Genomic DNA, 18457 nt, shown 5'->3' with positions numbered 1-18457 from the left:
CATGCGAGCGGCACGCACAACACCATGAGCGCTGCAAGTGTTTTCTTCTCTTTTTACCTCTAAAACCTTGGCCACGTTTCACTTTGTACTGGTAAAACCATGTTGATTCAGCGTGGATACGGCTCTAGGACAAAACTTATCCGGTTTAAAGAGTTTGAGGTGCAAGTTGTCCGGTTTTATAGTTGAGGGACCAAATCTAGACTTGGCTAGGAGTTGAGAGACGAAAAGTATACTGTTCTCTTGTTTTTTTGAGCTACAAACCCATTGTTGTTGCCAAACAAACCACCGACGACCAACGCCAACCACAAGAACCCCCAGCCGGAATCAACTCCAAAGCGACGCCCCCAGCCCAGGAAATAAGATGTCACGTGATGACATTGTCGCCAAGACTCCCAAACCGCAGGGGGTACAAGAAGAAGCATTTCACTCAAAAGTTGGCAATATTCACTACAGGCATATCTCTCATTAATTTTTAAGGAGATGATTATCCCACAAAAAGGAAATACTTAAGGCTGAAGGCACAAAGGTCTCTTTAAAACTGTAGAGGACTGTTAGTCAATGGGACAGCAAACAGGCTAGGGATGTTTCTCTGAGGACAGCGCACCAACCGGCAACACTCTCATTGACCATGGCACAAGATGTCATTGATGGTAGAACTAGTTTACACAAACTGAGAAACCCTGCACATTCTACCTCAGATATTCATCCTGCCTTCATATATTCACAAATTCACGATGTAGCGAGTACATGGATATAAAGCCTCAGTAAGGGCACTACAGTAAGGACCAGTACAGGAACATACACTAGTCAAGAAAGAAGATACACGCTAGCAGCCACAACGAGGGCACTACAGGAACACATCAGAGCTGAACAACAATGATTAGAACCCTCAACAGGGCAGAAGAAGTATACGAATGACAAAACAATTTCAGACCGACACAAAAAGAGGTTGGTGGTCTAGACTTGGATGTGCTATCAGAGCAACTCCCACTTATCAGGATCCAGAGGTATTTCTGACGCCTCGATTTGGATGTCCTTCGCCCAGTAGCCATCATAACCGTTGGAACGCAAGAGAACTTTGTCGCAGAGGACACAGTCGTGCCTTAGGAGAAGCAACTGACCACCTGCAAGTAAGTTGAGGTCTATGTCGACTCCAGGTTGATAGAACACCAGTCCAGTTGCATCGACATCTTCTTGCCTTTGACACCATTCCTCCACGGCATTAGCCTTTGCATCACTTGAAGTTATAGCAGCTGTTGCATTCACAGCAAGCTGCGTCCTCTCAAGGATAACCAGATAAGCCAAATAACAACACTTGCTAAGAGCAAGACATTTTTTGACAAGAAAGAAAAAGCGACGGGGCTAAAGCTCCTGTTTGAAACCCTGGATATTCGCTACATTCCATTCCTGGATAACCCAAAACCTCCGGCCTTCAGAGACCAAAACATAAAGGGTCGCCAACATGATATACCCATACTGGGTAGCAGCCTGCTCAGGGTTCTTGCTAAGCTTCTCCAGAAAAGTAACCATCTGAGGGACAATGCCAACTCCAAGCCTGACCTTGTCGCTGTCAAAATTTCAATTCAGATAAACATCAATCCACCACAAGAAAAAGTTTCAACGCATTAAATGCAGTGGGAAAAAACAGAAGGAACTTACAGATGCGCATAAGCTGGACCATACTTGGTTGGATGCACTGGCTGAAACCTTGCGGCCAGCTTGGCCCCGCCAATGTGACAAAAACGTACTGTTGCCTTCTTAACTTTAGGCGGGATAAATCTGGACGCAACAACATATCCACTATAATCCTCCACTAAAACTTCTGCCACAGCTCTATCTGACTCTCGATGGAAAGCCACGATGTGATGACTCGTGTCCTCAATCTGTGAAATCAATATTTGCTATTAGCACTAATTTGAAAAAACAAATACCAATAGTAGATTAGGTCAGAAATTCACATTCTTCGGTGTTGCCGCAGTAACTGGTACTTCGATAAGAGTGCCATCTCTCAACCTTCCAGGCACTCTTAATGAAGAGATATTGAGTGAACGTGCATTGCTTTCCGCATAGTACGCAGTTAGTTGTTCAGAAGATGGATCTGCAGACAGATTGATGCAGAAGACATCACGAATGGACCTCTGCCTGTTCTGAGGACTATTGGCTCTCTCCTCTGTAAGGGCATGTGCATGACGCTCATGGGCGATAAATGCATCCATGTCAAGTAGTGACTGGCTTCGGTGAATTTCAGCGGCCATTAGTAAGAACCTGCTACATAGAAGCACAGCATAAATCAAAATGCAACGAACAGTTTTGACCATTGTTCCACAAAGGATAACATTCATTTAGAATATAAGAAAAACTAAACCCTCAGGACGAAGCCAACAAATAACTTTAAATCACACCATAAGGCTCTAAATGGCCACATTACAGAGAGAAAAGACCGCATAAGCAAAATAGAACAAAACACTGCAGATACAGAGGGTTGGTTACTTAAAAGCAGATCACGCAACAAACTAAAAGAAAGTTTCCATGCACTTTCAAAACAGAACACCAAGTTTTCATTAAATTAAAGCAGATAAATGTTTCCGAGCAAATCCAATTACTTCATAAAGATTCAAACAGATTCAACAAGTGGGAAAAAAGTATTATACAGTTCAGACAAGCAAGGGAGATAAATGTTTTCTAGCAAGTTCAACAAGACATGAAGTCCGGTTACTTTCATAAAAGTTCAGGCAGATTCAACAAGGGTATACAGTTCACACACAAGCAAGGCAGGAGAGATAGGAACAACTTGTATATCCAAAACTAAATTTTCAGCATGGAGCAAACAAATAACATTAGATCACACCATGAGGCACTAAACCACACAAGCAGAATAAACTCAAAACCCTGCAGGTATTGGGGGGTTGGTTACTTCAGAGTATCAAGCAACAAATTAGATAAAGTTTTCTTGCATGTTCAAAACAGAACAGCAAGTTTGGTTACTCCACAGCAGATCAAGTTTGCATTTATGGGAGAAAAAGGATTATCATGCAGGTTCAACAGATACAATCAGGAGAGACAGAAACAACACCTGAAAGGACTTCTAAATGCATATAATATTGCCAGCCTTCAGGACACATCCTACAATGGGGAGAATCGCACCACAAGGCAGGCACCACATTTCACGTTTGATAGCAGACAGGAAGAAAACATAGAAGATTGCAGAATTCACTCAAAACACCTTGGACGGTCACAAATCCAGTAGACTAGACAGTAGACACCTATATTTATGAAACTAGCATGAGTAGATCTGCAAAAGGGAATGCATATTGGACAAACATAGAGGTTCAACAGTACAAGTCGAGATTGGGACAACTTGTACTCCAATAGGACCTCCCAAATACAGATAATACTGTCATCCAAAACTGAACTTGCAAGATGGAGCCAACAAGTAACATTAAAGCACACGTACTAAATGATGCATTGGAGAAACAAAAGACTACAGTACAGCAGCTCCAGTTACTCCTACTTCACAGAGGTTCAAACAGATCCAACAAGTGCATTTATGGGGAAAAGGGATTATTTTGCATGTAGGCTGCAACGAATTTAAGGTGGTAATCAGGATAAATGCGCATAAAAGTACCATGCAACAAATTTAAGTCACATCATCCATTCTGCACAAAAGCATATAGCAGCATTCAGGGATAATCGCACCACAAGGCAGCAAATTTTACATTTTACAGGAGACAGAATACCAGAGATAGCAAAGTGCACTCAAACCCAAATGACCACTAGGACGGCTCAACAGATCAGACGCCTGTATTTATGAAATTAACACGGGAGCAGATGTTGGTGATTTTTTAGGCAACATACAGAACAGAAGATGCTGCCCGAACGCACATTGTTTCTGGTGTCTCCAAACCCTAGACCAGACTCCGAATGATTCAACCAAGGGGGTTCTAGGGAAACATCAGGAATAACTTGAACATCCAAAACTAAATTTTCAGGATGGAGCAAACAAATAACATTAGATCACACCATGAGGCACTAAATGACACAATCTAGAAACAAATGACCACAAGCAGAATAAACTCAAAACCCTGCAGGTATTGGGTGGTTGGTTACTTCACAGAGGATCAAGCAACAAACTAGATAAAGTTTTCTTGCACATTCAAAACAGAACAGCAAGTTTGGTTACTTCACAGCAGATCAAGTTTGCATGATGAGAAAGACATGATTGTGTCTGATCAAGTTTGGTGCCAACACCCGAAAGGACTTCTAAACGCATATAGCCTTGAGGACACAGCCTACAATGAGGTAAACTGCACCACAAGGCAGCACATTTTATGTTTGATAGCAGACAGGAAGAAAACGTACCAGATTGCAATATTCACTCAGAACACCTTGGACAGACTCAAATCCAGTAGTTTAGACACCTATATTTATGAAAGTAGCATTAGTACATCTGCAAAAGGGAATGCATTTTGGATAAAACACAGAGGTTCAACAGTACGGCAAGTCAACAAGCTCAACAAGTGCATCAACGGTAAACAGTTCAGTCACAAGAAGGGCAACCAAGAGAGAATGGAACAACTTGTACATCCAATAGGACTTCCTAAATACAGATAATAGTGCCATCCAAAACTGAACTTGCAAGATGGAGCCAACAAGTAACAGTAAAGCACATGTACTAAATGACACATTGGAGAAATAAAAGACAACAGTACTGCAGCTCCAGCTACTTCACATAGGTTCAAACAGATCCAAAAGTGTGCTAATGGGGGAAAGGGGATTATTATGCAGATTCGGACATGTAGGCTCCAACGAATTTATTGTGGTAATAAGGATAAATGCAGATAACAGTGCCATGCAACAAATTTAAGTCACATCAGCTGTCTACACAAAAGAACATAGCAGCATGCAGGGTCATCGCACCACAAGGCAACAAATTTTACATTTTACAGGAGAAAGGGAAACAGCATACCAGAGATAGCAAAGTGCACTCAAACCCAAATGACCAGTAGGGCGGCCCGACAGTTCAGACGCCTGCATTTATGAAATTAACACGGGAGCACATCAGCAGATGTTGGGTGATTTTCTTTTTAGGAAACATACAGGGCGGAAGACCCTGCGACAACGCACCTTGTTTCTCGTGTCTCCAAACCCTAGAGTAGGCTCCGAATGGATTCAACCAAGGGGGTTCTAGCGAAACATCAGGCGTAGATCAGCAGAAAGTTCAGAGTAATCATGGGAGGGTTGGGAGATGAAGCATATCAGAGAGGAACGCACCTTCTGGTTGCCTTCTTCCAGTGGGTTCGCGGCTAGCCTTCTGCAGGTGGACTCGCGGCTAGCCTTCTGCGGGTGGACTCGCGGATTGCCTTCTTCCAAACCCTAGGAACGAGATTTCAGACGATTCAAGCATGAGGGTTCCACGGGATCGGCAGGAGTAGATCAGCGACCGTTCTAGGGAACCATGGAGAAGGGGCGGGAAGGGGAATGCTGCGCACGCACCTTCTTGCCTTCTCCCTGTGGCTTCTCTGTTCGCCTTCCGCCGGTGGATCCGCCGTTCGCCCGCAGCCGCCGCCGTCGCTCTTCGGAGGAGGAGGAGGAGGAGGAGGAGGGAAGATTGCCCAAATGACCAGTAGGGCGGCCCGACAGTTCAGACGCCTGCATTTATGAAATTAACACGGGAGCACATCAGCAGATGTTGGGTGATTTTCTTTTTAGGAAACATACAGGGCGGAAGACCCTGCGACAACGCACCTTGTTTCTCGTGTCTCCAAACCCTAGAGCAAGCTCCGAACGGATTCAACCAAGGGGGTTCTAGCGAAACATCAGGCGTAGATCAGCAGAAAGTTCAGAGTAATCATGGGAGGGTTGGGAGATGAAGCATATCAGAGAGGAACGCACCTTCTGGTTGCCTTCTTCCAGTGGGTTCGCTGCTAGCCTTCTGCAGGTGGACTCGCGGCTAGCCTTCTGCGGGTGGACTCGCGGATTGCCTTCTTCCAAACCCTAGGAACGAGATTTCAGACGATTCAAGCATGAGGGTTCCACGGGATCGGCAGGAGTAGATCATCGACCGTTCTAGGGAACCATGGAGAAGGGGCGGGAAGGGGAATGCTGTGCACGCACCTTCTTGCCTTCTCCTTGTGGCTTCTCTGTTCGCCTTCCGCCGGTGGATCCGCCGTTCGCCCGCAGCCGCCGCCGTCGCTCTTCGGAGGAGGAGGAGGAGGAGGGAAGATTGCGAGAGCGAAGCAGGAGCCGCCACCCAGGTCGCTTCGATTGATAGAAGAGGTCGGGCCGTTGCGAAGGGCTTTTGATGCTGGGCCGGTGCAGAGTGCACCATCCCAGCTCGGCCGACGAGGAGGGCAGCTCGGCCGGAAATGGGCTTCCATGGCGTAGTGTACCAGAAACCCACCTGGCATTCTTTGTGGATGGTGCATTGTAGTGCAGATAGGCCCATTCAGTGCAGAAGTCCTGGGTCGATCTGCAGGGTACACGGGATTTGTGTTAGTAAAAGCTCTTAGTAAAATCATCCTGTCAGACGCAAAGTTAGCTATGAAATTTATCAAAGGGATTGAATCCCCTCGTTAAAACTGGCTCATGATCGAGGGAGATTTTGTAACAGGTGAATTGAATCCCCTTGTCAAAACTCCCTCAAGATTGAGCAGGATTTTATGGAATCACGCTCAATCTTATGCGAGTTTTGACAAAGGATTCGAAATCCTAACCCGGTCAAATCAACTTCAATCTTTAGCAAGACTTTAACAAGGGAATTGAATCCCCTTGTCAAGGTCCAAGATTGAGCGGGATTTTAAGGAGAGGATTCCCGTCCCCTGGTAAAAATCCCACTCAATCGAATCGACGCCAACCCGAACCACCTTGGGAAGATTAAAAGGGTTTCCTGACTGGTAAGAGAATTGCAATTCTCTCCATCCGAGCGGATCTATGGAGCACTTACGGATTGAGTACCAAACGGGGATCGGAGAAGGGTACACGGAGACCCACGATCCGAACAATCTGCGGTTTGAAATCGAGTTAGCACCTGGAAAGATGCAGCAAAGGATTCGTATGGAACTGATGGAGGAGTCTTGCCGTTCAAAAGAGAAGCACCCATGGCGTCCAGGTTCACGGGGGCGCGACCTACAAGAGAAGAGGACCTTTGTGCCGGGGGCAAGGGGAATTTTTCGATTTATAAAGGAGAGGACGACGAGGAGATTAGCTGCCTGTACCTGGCCACTTCAGGCGGTAATTTAACAACGCGTATCACGCCGCGTGGCCCCACATCCACAATGACACTACGCATATATAGTATATATCAAGAAAGAAACAAGCCATAGATCTGAGATCTGGCGCACAGGCCCGCCCGCCCGACCTCCCCCAGATGGAGCCGTCCCTAGATATGGCAAAGCTGCCTCCTGGTTTGCCGGTGGAGCCGTCCCTAGATATGGCAAAGCTGCCTCCTGGTTTGCCGGTGTTGACGGGTCGATGTTCTCGGTTATTAGAGAAATTGTTGTGACGTGGTTCGTGGTTTCTGTACAATGGTACGGGTGGTTTTCCGTGCCCTCATGGATCGCGCACGTTCGGGGCGCTCACACTCGTACCTGACGGACTCCGACTGATAAACTAGTGTCTTCCATCAGCGAGACTCATCACAAAAGAAAAACTAGTGCATCCATCTGAGCAGCTGACGGACTTGTTTTAAAAAGAACATAAAAAAAGTGAAATGAAAATCCTGCAAGTCTACTACGTAGTTGTTCCTGCCCTTAGAGAAATGCCTAGTTGTTCCTGGAGCTGTCTTGCCAGCCCCTCATCTCGACTTTCTGTGTTTTCTCCTCTCGCAATTCATCAAGGATAAAGAGAGCGGAGTCAGGAATAACTTCATGCTTGCTCTTGCCCTTAAACTATGATGATGATCCCTCCCAGCCGTGCCTATCTTCAGCCGTAGCCGTTTTCTGCGGCACCTTGGTTTTGAACATGGACGGCGGCTCCGACCACCGTGTAATGCAAATGGAAAAGTTTTCAAGTTCTCACTGCACGCAACAAACCATGTCAAGTAAATTTAGTTATAGTAGATAAAACAAAACGATGATCTTGAAGGCCAACCTGCTTTTGGTCAGTTTGGATTCAGCTTTGCTTGATGTATTATCCTCTTTGTTCACATCATTTCAAGCCTCATCCACGAAAGACTCCCAAATCCCTAGGTTTACAATCACAATGAAATAAGAAATATATAGGTCACGAAGGTTCACTGAATACTATTAAGGGGTAGCACGCTTTGCTGCGCCGAAAAACCATGGCCTTCATCCTTAATGTTGAATACACCCACCGAGTTATAGCACTATTTTAGAAACATAAACCCATTTGTGGTTAAAGAAGTGTAAGACATATATGAGCGGTTGCAATTTGCAAGGTCTAGCGTTCTCAAACAAAAGTTGAAGCAATAAACAAGAGAAAAATAACAGCAACAATTATTTATATGAACTACATCGGTGGTAATAATAAGAAGAAAACAATAACTATGGTAATTGGTAAAATTTCAAAGCAATAGCATTGCAGTCCATACTGTCTGTTACTTTACTTTTGACACGCCAAGATTTTCCCCTTTTAGACTGGCTTCTTACTTTCTTTAACTTGGAAAGCGGAAATTTCATACTAATTAACTGGAAATGAACAATACAGAAGCAACAACTTCCTTTTAAAGAAGTAAGCAATGCAAGCATTTAGCATAATAATGATTTTAATACTACAATTGTTCAAAAATCAAAACCACACATGCTCATGCTGCACACCGTCTTTACAATTATCCAAAGCAAAAGTATAACTTATAGTATGAAAACAGCCTAGAACTACATGCCACAGACACAGTTCGAGTATGCCAAACTTGGTTCAGTTTTGATGCTTTCACGAAGGAAAGACCATCAAAAAACAAGAAATATTAGTATAATACAGTCAGACATGCTACTTCATGAAACAGTGGACCGCAATTCGCTCATCTTACAAAGCAAAGGAGCTCAAAATCCACAATTCCACCTAGTAGGAATCAAGCACGATATGAATGCAACATCCAAGTAGGTAATACCTAAGAATCCAAAGATCAACAGAAACTAAGATAAAGTAAACTTGAAGACATTTTTCAGATAATACCTTAGCATCACTGCATATAGAAAGGACCCTCCGTGGCTCTGTCACATCCTTACTGGATGACCAACTGAGCGAGAACAACAAAGTGTAAGATGCCGAAGAAAAACATTTCAAATAAGCGGAAATGCTCGCATCAACGTCTGCAAAAGAAAATAGATTAGTCAAAATTCACATCAACATAGGTAGGTGGGCAAGCTCTCACTCTGCACAAGCATCTCCAACAACATAACTATAATAAAGAAACCTTCTTACAATTGCATGCCAAAATCTAATGGAAAGACAAAACAAAGATTGGAAAGGAGACAACAATTAAAGGAAGAGGAGGTCCGTTGTATGAAACACTCGCACTCTATGCCAACTAACTATATATGCATAGAGATAGATTAGCTCATGGATTGTACAACATTTCATCTATGCATAACAATGTATCTCATTCACACTGCAGATAATACCAAAATGCATGAAAATGAATTATGTGGGCGAATGAGTTTCGGGGCAGAAAATTGACAGGTCCACGGAAAAATAATACTTATGTAGTTATGTTTGCCAAAGAGAAACAATATTGTAGGAACAAAACAAGTTAGCCGAACATATAAATAGAAGTATAAGCCCTTTCATGATCAGTATCAAACCAGGCAACTAAAACTCAACATTAATCCATCACATAATCAATTATTTTCATTTATGTTTTTCAGATAACTGCAGTTATAATTAGAAATAACTATTCCTTGGAACCTCACTGGGTCTTCTTTTCATTTGGGTCGTCTTTTCACTTTTATGTCCCTCGTTCAGTTTCATTTCATTTCTTTGTTTTTTAAATCTTCATCAAATTTCGCCATTATACAAGGTCGTGACTACTCAGATGGAACATCATAAGAAGAAAATTATCGCAGCATCAGAACCATATATTGTTTGCATTCCTTGCGTGTATTTCCTGGTCGATTCAGCAAAGTTTATGAAACTCGCGAATCACCTTAAAAAAACATAGGCCTTCAACTCTGAAGATGCAAAGAAACTGAAAGAATATAGGTGTAAAGAAACTGAAAGAATATAGGTGTAAAGAAACTGAGCACATACTTCCCACACATTTCCTCGAATCTAGCTAGTTCAGCTCGTTTTGTGAATATCCTAGTGTCCTCACGTTATACCTTTTTAAGCTCCACACGGTCTGTGTCCCCTTTATAAGCCCCACACGACCAACTTATCCTGCACACACTGGAGCTCTTTCAAACACCGCAGTATCATGTGGACAAAAATAAAGAGCAAAAATTCACATCAAGGACAAATAATAACAAACACTTAATAACTCACTGAGTTAGTTTGTTTGAAATGACACACATGAACCGTACATGCTTGCAAAAGTTTTCTGGTCTTCATATTGTTTTCCAGGAACAATCTGCATGTTAGATAGCACACAGCAAAAATCTTATAAGAAATGTTGCTTGCACATTTGATGAAGAGGTCATCAAAGAGAGTACATATTTTCTCAATTACATGTCAGTGCAGTCTAACAGCCAAGGATGCACAAATCCTCAGATTGATCGTGTGAGTTTTCTAATGGCATGGATGATTTGCTATACCATATTTTCATGCATTTGAAATAATAATACAATGTGTAAGATAAATAAGACATGCCTAAAATTAAATTGGAAGGAGCTGAAACATTTAACTAAATAGAGGAATGGTCACCCATTTATAGGTAATAGTAATGTTGCACACAGTGCGTAAAATGGATTTTATATTGGTACCACAGGAGAAGAGGATAGCAGAAGTGCAGAAAATGTATTTCGGTCTATATTAAGTATTGAAGAAATCTCTCATGGAAGGCAAGTTGATTCATAAAAGTGTAAAACTATGTTCACTTGGGGAGAAGACGTCATCAAATATATTACAAAAGGCTTCTCCTAAGTCTAAATTTGCAAGTGGTCGTGTGATGCATATCTATCTGTCTAAATGTGCATGCATACTGAAAGGCTAACAAAATTTTTATTCTGAAGTTAACTGGCCCTTGCAGTATCTACCTTGTGTGCCTTCAGATTTTTTCCTCTTTAATACTAAAAACCTTGCTGGAAATGTTACACCCTCTGTTATTCTACCCACATATGTAGGATTGTCTCTTATAGCATGTCATACATCATCTGGTAAACAAACCAAAAGACGCATATTAGTACGTAAACCAAAGCCGAACCTCCAGAATCAGCATGTAGTGGCATAATACATGCCAAGGACATTGCTTGTATGGATTCACCAAGGAAAATGTTACTGTACAACAATGTCAGCTGGATGAAGTTTTTGCAAATGTAGTATGCCCATGCTCACTGAATTTGTTGTTAGTACACACAAATGGACCATAAAAAAATACATGTCGAACTATCACAACACCATTTAATATATATTTTTATACCTGATTAACTATGTAGTAGGTGTCACCTAAAACTATTTACCCAACTCTAGAGAACAACTTCTGTGACTGAAGGGCGTACTTGAATCTAGCATACCAAGTTACCAACCTATGAACATTGGTACGTAACAAATCCCAAGCTGTTCAGGATACTTCTCTTAAAAAAGAGTTATTCAGGATAGTGATCCATATCTGAATTCACTGAATATAGGGATAAATGAAACTGAAGGTTGTGCCTTGCCCCATGCCACCTAGTCCCATGTTACAAAATCAGAGAAGCTACTTCTGGCTGTTAAAAAAACAATGGTTTGTTCGCTAAAACAAAGCATTAGTACAGACTGAGAGAACTATACTTATTTTTCAACAAAATCAGATAGTATTACATCATCAAACAAGTATAGTTTTGAAAAGCACTTCTTATCAGCAAACGACAACTACAACCAGCATCAATCCAGCTAACCAGATCAATCACACAACACCCCAAATAAAACACCTACCCACATATCAAAAAACAATGAAGAGACTAATGGCTGCCTGCTAAAACCAACAACTTGTTCCCCTGGCTATTTACCAAAATCAAGAATCTGTGCAGGCTAAAAACGCAAGCATTCCCCAACAATCCAGATAACAGCGCAACAAGCACCCCTTGCCAAGGAACAACAACTACAATAGCTACCCAACCATAACAGTACGGCAAGACAAATCCCACTGAAAGAATCAAGAACCCAAGATCCACCGGCACCATCGCAGCCCAATAGAAAATTGTACAATGAAGAAGGCCCGACGGTAACGCACCATCAGTGCACCAACACTGACCCAGGTCAATGGGAAACATGATAAACGGAAAGGCAAGTACGGCATACCTTGTCGGGCCAAGAACGTCACAGCGGACGACAAGCAGACGGAATCGAGGCAAAGTAGATTTGAGGCGTACAAAGAGAAGATGCGGCAAAGGACCAGGAAGGAGGCACTGAATTGGCACACCAGCACCGACAGCAGGGCCGGAGATAACCCACCACAGCAGCCACCATTCACCACCAACAGCAGCCGCAACGTCAGCGCCGGCCAGCCAAAAGCTGTCTCCAACCCACCCCTCCTGTAAACAGGCGGCCTAAACCAACTGGTGGACACGTTTCACCCGAAGCACTCCACGCCGCCACGCTGCGTATCGATTTTGACTGGCAAGACCCATGGTAGTGTGACAGTTACAAAGGGGCCCACCCACCGAAAAATCTCACCACACAGCGAGTGGTACGACCAAGTAAAAATCATCAATCGAATTCCAAATGTGAGACCTCAATTGAATGTGGAGGCTTCAACCCCGAGGGAGCTTAGTGAATTAAGGGATGTATATATATAGATACATAGCAGAAGAGGCAAACCATATGCTTGTGTATCAATAAAGAAATTTGACTGCTTGTTGCATAAGGATGTTTTGTGAATTACTGAAATCCACCTGAACCATATCTCTCCTTCCAGAAGGGGTCATTCATGTTTTGTTTGGTTTTTTATGTGGTTGTGAATTTGGATGTTTTCTTCAGTGCTGAAATATTCATGCAAATACAGGTTTCTATTTTGTACATTAATTGTTTTGCCATCCTTTTGTTACGATTTAGCACGTATAGGACATGGCCCAACCCAAACGGATATTTTGTACTTAGAAGATATGATGCACACACACACCATAACAAAAACAAAACAGAGATGAAACATTCAAAAGAAGAAAAAACAGAGATTGAAGAAGTTCTGGAGATTTCGAACTAGCTAGTGCCGGCTGGTAATGACCTGGTCAATGCAGAGAGGCTGATGAATATCTGCCAATGGCTACATGTCTGCCATACATCCATGGTCCATCAAACAGAAAGTAATCGCCAAAATAACTGTAATGCTAAGATGTGGGATATATTAATGTGGAAAGTAATAAAGAATTTAGTTAGATCAAAGAAATTTACTGATTCAATTTTCTCCTTGATGTTTTCACAAAAAAATTGACATTAATTGGTTTAATCAAGAGCTGAGAAAATGTGCTTCTTCCAGGCAAGCTAAAATTTAGGAACCTCGCCCGACCACTGGGACCAGACCCAAAGAATTAGTATGCCTAGTGAAAGATCGTGGATGTCGCCTAGAGGGGGGGTTGAATAGGCGCTTTAAAATAATTACGGTTTAGGCTTGAACAAATGCGGAATAAACCTAGCGGTTAATTTGACAAGCACAAAACCTACAACAACTAGGCTCACCTATGTGCACCAACAACTTATGCTAAGCAAGATAAACAACTAAGTGATAGCAAGATATATGACAAGGAACAATATGGCTATCACAAAGTAAAGTGCGTAAGTAAAGGGTTCGGTTAAGAGATAACCGAGGCACGCGGAGACGACGATGTATCCCGAAGTTCACACCCTTGCGGATGCTAATCTCCGTTTGGAGCGGTGTGGAGGCACAATGCTCCCCAAGAAGCCACTAGGGCCACCGTAATCTCCTCACGCCCTCGCACAATGCAAGATGCCGTGATTCCACTAAGGGACCCTTGAGGGCGGTCACCGAACCCGTACAAATGGCAACCCTTGGGGGCGGTCACCGAACCCGTACACTTTGGCAACCCTTGGGGGCGGTCACCGGTACCCGTCAAATTGCTCGGGGCGATCTCCACAACCTAATTGGAGACCCCGATGCTTGCCCGGAGCTTTACACCACAATGATTGAGCTTCGAACACCACCAACCGTCTAGGGCGCCCAAGCACCCAAGAGGAACAAGCTCAAGGGCACCAAGCACCCAAGAGTAATAAGCTTCTCAACTTGTAACTTCCACGTATCACCGTGGAGAACTCAAACCGATGCACCAAATGCAATGGCAAGGGCACACGGAGTGCCCAAGTCCTTCTCTCTCAAATCCCACCGAAGCAACTAATGCTAGGGAGGAAAATGAGAGGAAGAATAAGAAGGAGAACACCAAGAACTCCAAGTAGATCCAATGGGTTCCCCTCACATAGAGGAGAAAGTGATTGGTGGAAATGTGGATCTAGATCTCCTCTCTCTTTTCCCTCAAAAACTAGCAAGAATCCATGGAGGGATTGAGAATTAGCAAGCTCGAAAAAGGTCAACAATGGGGGAAGAACACGAGCTCAAGAGATCAAGTAGAATGGGGAAGAAGACCCCCTTATATAGTGGGGGGAACAATCCAACCGTTACCCCCACTTCAGCCCCGCAGAGAGCGGTACTACCGCTTGGCCAGCGGTACTACCGCTTGCCCCTATAAGCGGTACTACCGCTCCCCCTCGCGGTACTGCCGCTGGGCCCAGAGCGGTACTACCGCGGTGGCAGGGCGGTACTACCGCATACGAGCGGTACAACGGCCCCCACTGCCGTGGCTAGTACCGTAAAACCCGACACGAAAAAAGACCCCTCGAATCGAGGCGGTACTAGCACGAGACCGCAGCGGTACTACGGCTGGGGGCTACCAGCGGTACTACCGCTTGCCCCTATAAGCGGTACTACCGCTCCCCCTCGCGGTACTGCCGCTGGGCCCAGAGCGGTACTACCGCGGTGGCAGGGCGGTACTACCGCATACGAGCGGTACAACGGCCCCCACTGCCGTGGCTAGTACCGTAAAACCCGACACGAAAAAAGACCCCTCGAATCGAGGCGGTACTAGCACGAGACCGCAGCGGTACTACGGCTGGGGGCTACCAGCGGTACTACCGCTCAGGAGCGGTACTACCGCTTGTAGCACCCAAGCGGTACTACCGCTCCGGCCCGCGGTACTACCGCTAGGAAACCAAAACTGCCATAACTTCTGCATATGAGCTCCGAATTGAGCAAACTCAAGCTTGTTGGATAGAAGAAGACGAGTAGCATCAAAACAGCGACTGGTTATAGTAAGAAGAGGCAGGGGAGGTATGCCAACAAATAGAGGAGTGAAACCTCCAACCGAGAAGAACCGGCATAACCTCGACATCGAAAACATCATAGAAGATGCGAGTGAACTCCGTTTTCGATGAACTCGAGCTTGTCATCAAGATGACCATAAGCTCCAAAACTCACAAAGAGAAGAACCAAACAAAAACCAATAAAGATGATGCAAGGATGCAATGGTTTGAGCTCTCTATGAACGATACGATCAAGCTACTCATCGAGAGCCCCCTTGATAGTACGGCAATCGATCCTATAACCCGGTCTCCCACCTACCATCATGAGACCAGTAAAATAGAAAACCTATCAAGAGCAAACCTTTGCCTTGCACATGGTCCATTTGAGCTAGATGATGACGATCTTGACTCCCTCAAGTTGGACCACCTTTCTTGGTTGCGTTGGCTCGATGAAGACTAGTTGATTGCTCCCCCATGCTCCACTATGGTGAGTCACTCTTGCGCACATCTTCACAAGTCCATTGTCACCACAATGGATGGCAAGCTTCAAGCATTTGATCTCTTCATGATGCTTCACTTGAACTTGCACACCGCAACATCTTCACAAGTTCATTGTCACCACAATGGACGGCAAGCTTCAAGCATTTGATCTCTTCATGATGCTTCACTTGAACTTGCACACCGCAACATCTTCACAAGTTCATTGTCACCACAATGGACGGCAAGCTTCAAGCATTTGATCTCTTCATGATGCTTCACTTGAACTTGCACACCGCAACCTAACCCCACAAAGAACTCTCACGAAGATCATGGGTTAGTACACAAAGCGTAATTGACAATGCTCACCACACCATGGGATCGCTTGATCCCTCTCGGTACATCTTGTGCGCTTTGTGTGTTGATCAACTTGATTCACTCTTGACTTAGTCTTGATCAACCTTGACTTTTTCCAACTCTCTTCATTTGGATGATGTCTTGAAGGTAAACATGAATGATCATACAATCTTCTTCTTCAAGACATGCACACCATGGGATCGCTTGATCCCTTTCGGTACATCTTGTGCGCTTTGTGTGTTGATCAACTTGATTCACTCTTGACTTAGTCTTGATCAACCTTGACTTTTTCCAACTCTCTTCATTTGGATGATGTCTTGAAGGTAAACATGAATGATCACACAATCTTCTTCTTCAAGTCTCACATGACCAATCTTTGGATAATTTCTTAATAACACCTTGGTCACCACATAAACTCCTTGAAACCAACACATGGACTTCAATAAATGCCTATGGACAAATCCTTCAAATATAACTCAAGGCAACCATTAGTCCATAGAGATTGTCATCAATTACCAAAACCAAACATGGGGCACCGCATGTTCTTTCACCCAGCATGAGACCATGAAATGTACCCAAGTTAGGCTAAATCATATTGGGAAGGGGATTAGAACATCTAGTCTACACATGCACTAAAATGCAGTACGAAAGAAAAGGAAGTGCTCCGCTAATAAAACCGAACATCACATCAGTCAACCTTTTTATTAACACAAGAACATGGCACACCAGATTTGAGCGGAGCAACCGAACATGGCAAAGGCTAGATATTTGCATGGTTCTTTCTCTTAGCCAAGTCTAGAGCAAAGAAAATGGACGATGGAGCAGCATGGTCTAAGCTGAGACACATACACTAATTAGTTTATGGCAACAATAGCTTTGATATTTTCCCATTACAAAGTCATCGGGCCATAGATTCTTGCTGCAAGAAAATGCATGCTTCCTACTGGATAAAAAAAGACATCCTACACTCTTTTTTGAGCTGAAACTATTTACATCCAGAGATATATACAATTGTGAATTATTTCAAGCTAACAGAATATCCGAGGAGAGGAAAAATACCGTCCTCTCGTACATGACATATAACTTTGTTTCCAAAGCTATTTTACATAGACATCAAGTCCAGAATCGTATGGTCCCACACTTGAGGATGTCATATTATACAGATAATTTCTAAAATCGAGAACATATTTGAAAGAAAGCAGGCATCCTCTTCTAGCACTCCATATTTACAGATCAAGAAAGGATTCCGACAGATTTTCAAGCCATGGGGAACATTAATTTCTGAAGATAATGTACCAGTAGACATTGCACATGTATTAAGTCAGCAGGTGGGAGGGGAGGGGGGAGGGGAAGGACGAAATATTACCTCAGCTCCGGTTGAAGACGGAGCTCATTCCCCATTTCCGCTCGCCTCCTCAAGCACCACCGGGACCAGAGCCCCTACCTCGCGCGCGACCCTGGCCGATTCCTCCCCTATGCTGACTGCCTCCTCGAGGAGCGCCTGGGCTTCTTCCCCACGTGGTTTAATACATCCAGGAGCCGCCTGCTCAATCAATCGATCCGTCCGGCCATGGCGTGCCGGGGTTTCTTCTAATGCATCCTCAAGCTGCTCAACCTCTTCGTCATGGACAAGGACTCCTGCGACGGCGCCGCCGTCGAAGCAGGCCCCGAGCAGCTCGAGGAAGAAGCCGCACCGTGGGATCGGCGCGGGAAGGGGGCGCAGCCGTTGCTTCGGACACCAGGCTGTTGCGGAGCAGCCGGCGGCGAGGTCCAGCCTGGGGAAATGCAAGGGGCAGCGGCCGCGGAGAGGAGAGACCGGGGAAGCGGAGGAGGACGAGAGGAGCTGGGTGAGGATGCAGCATCGGAGGCGGAGCATGGCGGCGCGACGGCGCGGTGGCGCCGGCGGCGAGGTAACGGCTGGTGCGAGAGCTGAGAGAAAGGTGTGAGGGTTTGCGTGGTGTGGTCTGGTTCGACCTGGAAGCTAACTAAACCAAGTGACCCCATGCATCAGTGTCTCACTCTCATCTGATTATGGGCCGGACTGGGCTGGAACGACTTGTACAGTGAAGAGTTCGATAGAACTTTCGTGCCCGGAGGATAATTTGCTAGTCATAGTATACTGACTAAAAAAAAGACCCTGGTAAGTGTCACACGTCAGGTATGAGCATATGGCAACTCTGTCGATGACAAATTTAGTTACGCGAGGATGTCAACTTTAGTTGGCAAG

At 44.4% G+C, this 18457-nt stretch overlaps 2 long non-coding RNA genes across 6 annotated transcripts; both read right to left on the bottom strand.

Moving 5' to 3' along the window:
• Positions 1-687: 687 nt before the first annotated feature.
• On the bottom strand, positions 688-7007 carry LOC123145889 (uncharacterized). The gene is made up of 12 exons (XR_006472514.1): positions 6944-7007; positions 6115-6469; positions 5893-5994; positions 5746-5805; positions 5494-5649; positions 5272-5373; positions 5125-5184; positions 4967-5028; positions 4360-4418; positions 1959-2265; positions 1660-1883; positions 688-1567 (listed from the first exon to the last, which is right to left on the bottom strand). It is a non-coding gene; the product is annotated as an uncharacterized lncRNA (long non-coding RNA).
• Positions 7008-7639: 632 nt separating this feature from the next.
• Positions 7640-15846, bottom strand: LOC123145891 (uncharacterized). Of its 5 annotated transcripts, none has more exons than XR_006472518.1 (7): positions 15758-15846; positions 11148-11264; positions 10438-10522; positions 10275-10332; positions 9130-9266; positions 8089-8182; positions 7640-8015 (listed from the first exon to the last, which is right to left on the bottom strand). It is a non-coding gene; the product is annotated as an uncharacterized lncRNA (long non-coding RNA). The 5 variants fall into 5 exon arrangements; XR_006472519.1 differs by having other exon boundaries at positions 10275-10341; positions 15758-15815; XR_006472516.1 differs by having other exon boundaries at positions 10204-10332; positions 15758-15815.
• Positions 15847-18457: the final 2611 nt, after the last annotated feature.

Source organism: Triticum aestivum, chromosome 6D (genome assembly GCF_018294505.1).
Source record: "Triticum aestivum cultivar Chinese Spring chromosome 6D, IWGSC CS RefSeq v2.1, whole genome shotgun sequence".
Lineage (NCBI taxonomy): Eukaryota > Viridiplantae > Streptophyta > Magnoliopsida > Poales > Poaceae > Triticum > Triticum aestivum.
Note: the sequence above shows the minus strand (reverse complement) of the source record. Positions and strands in the feature narration are given on the sequence as shown.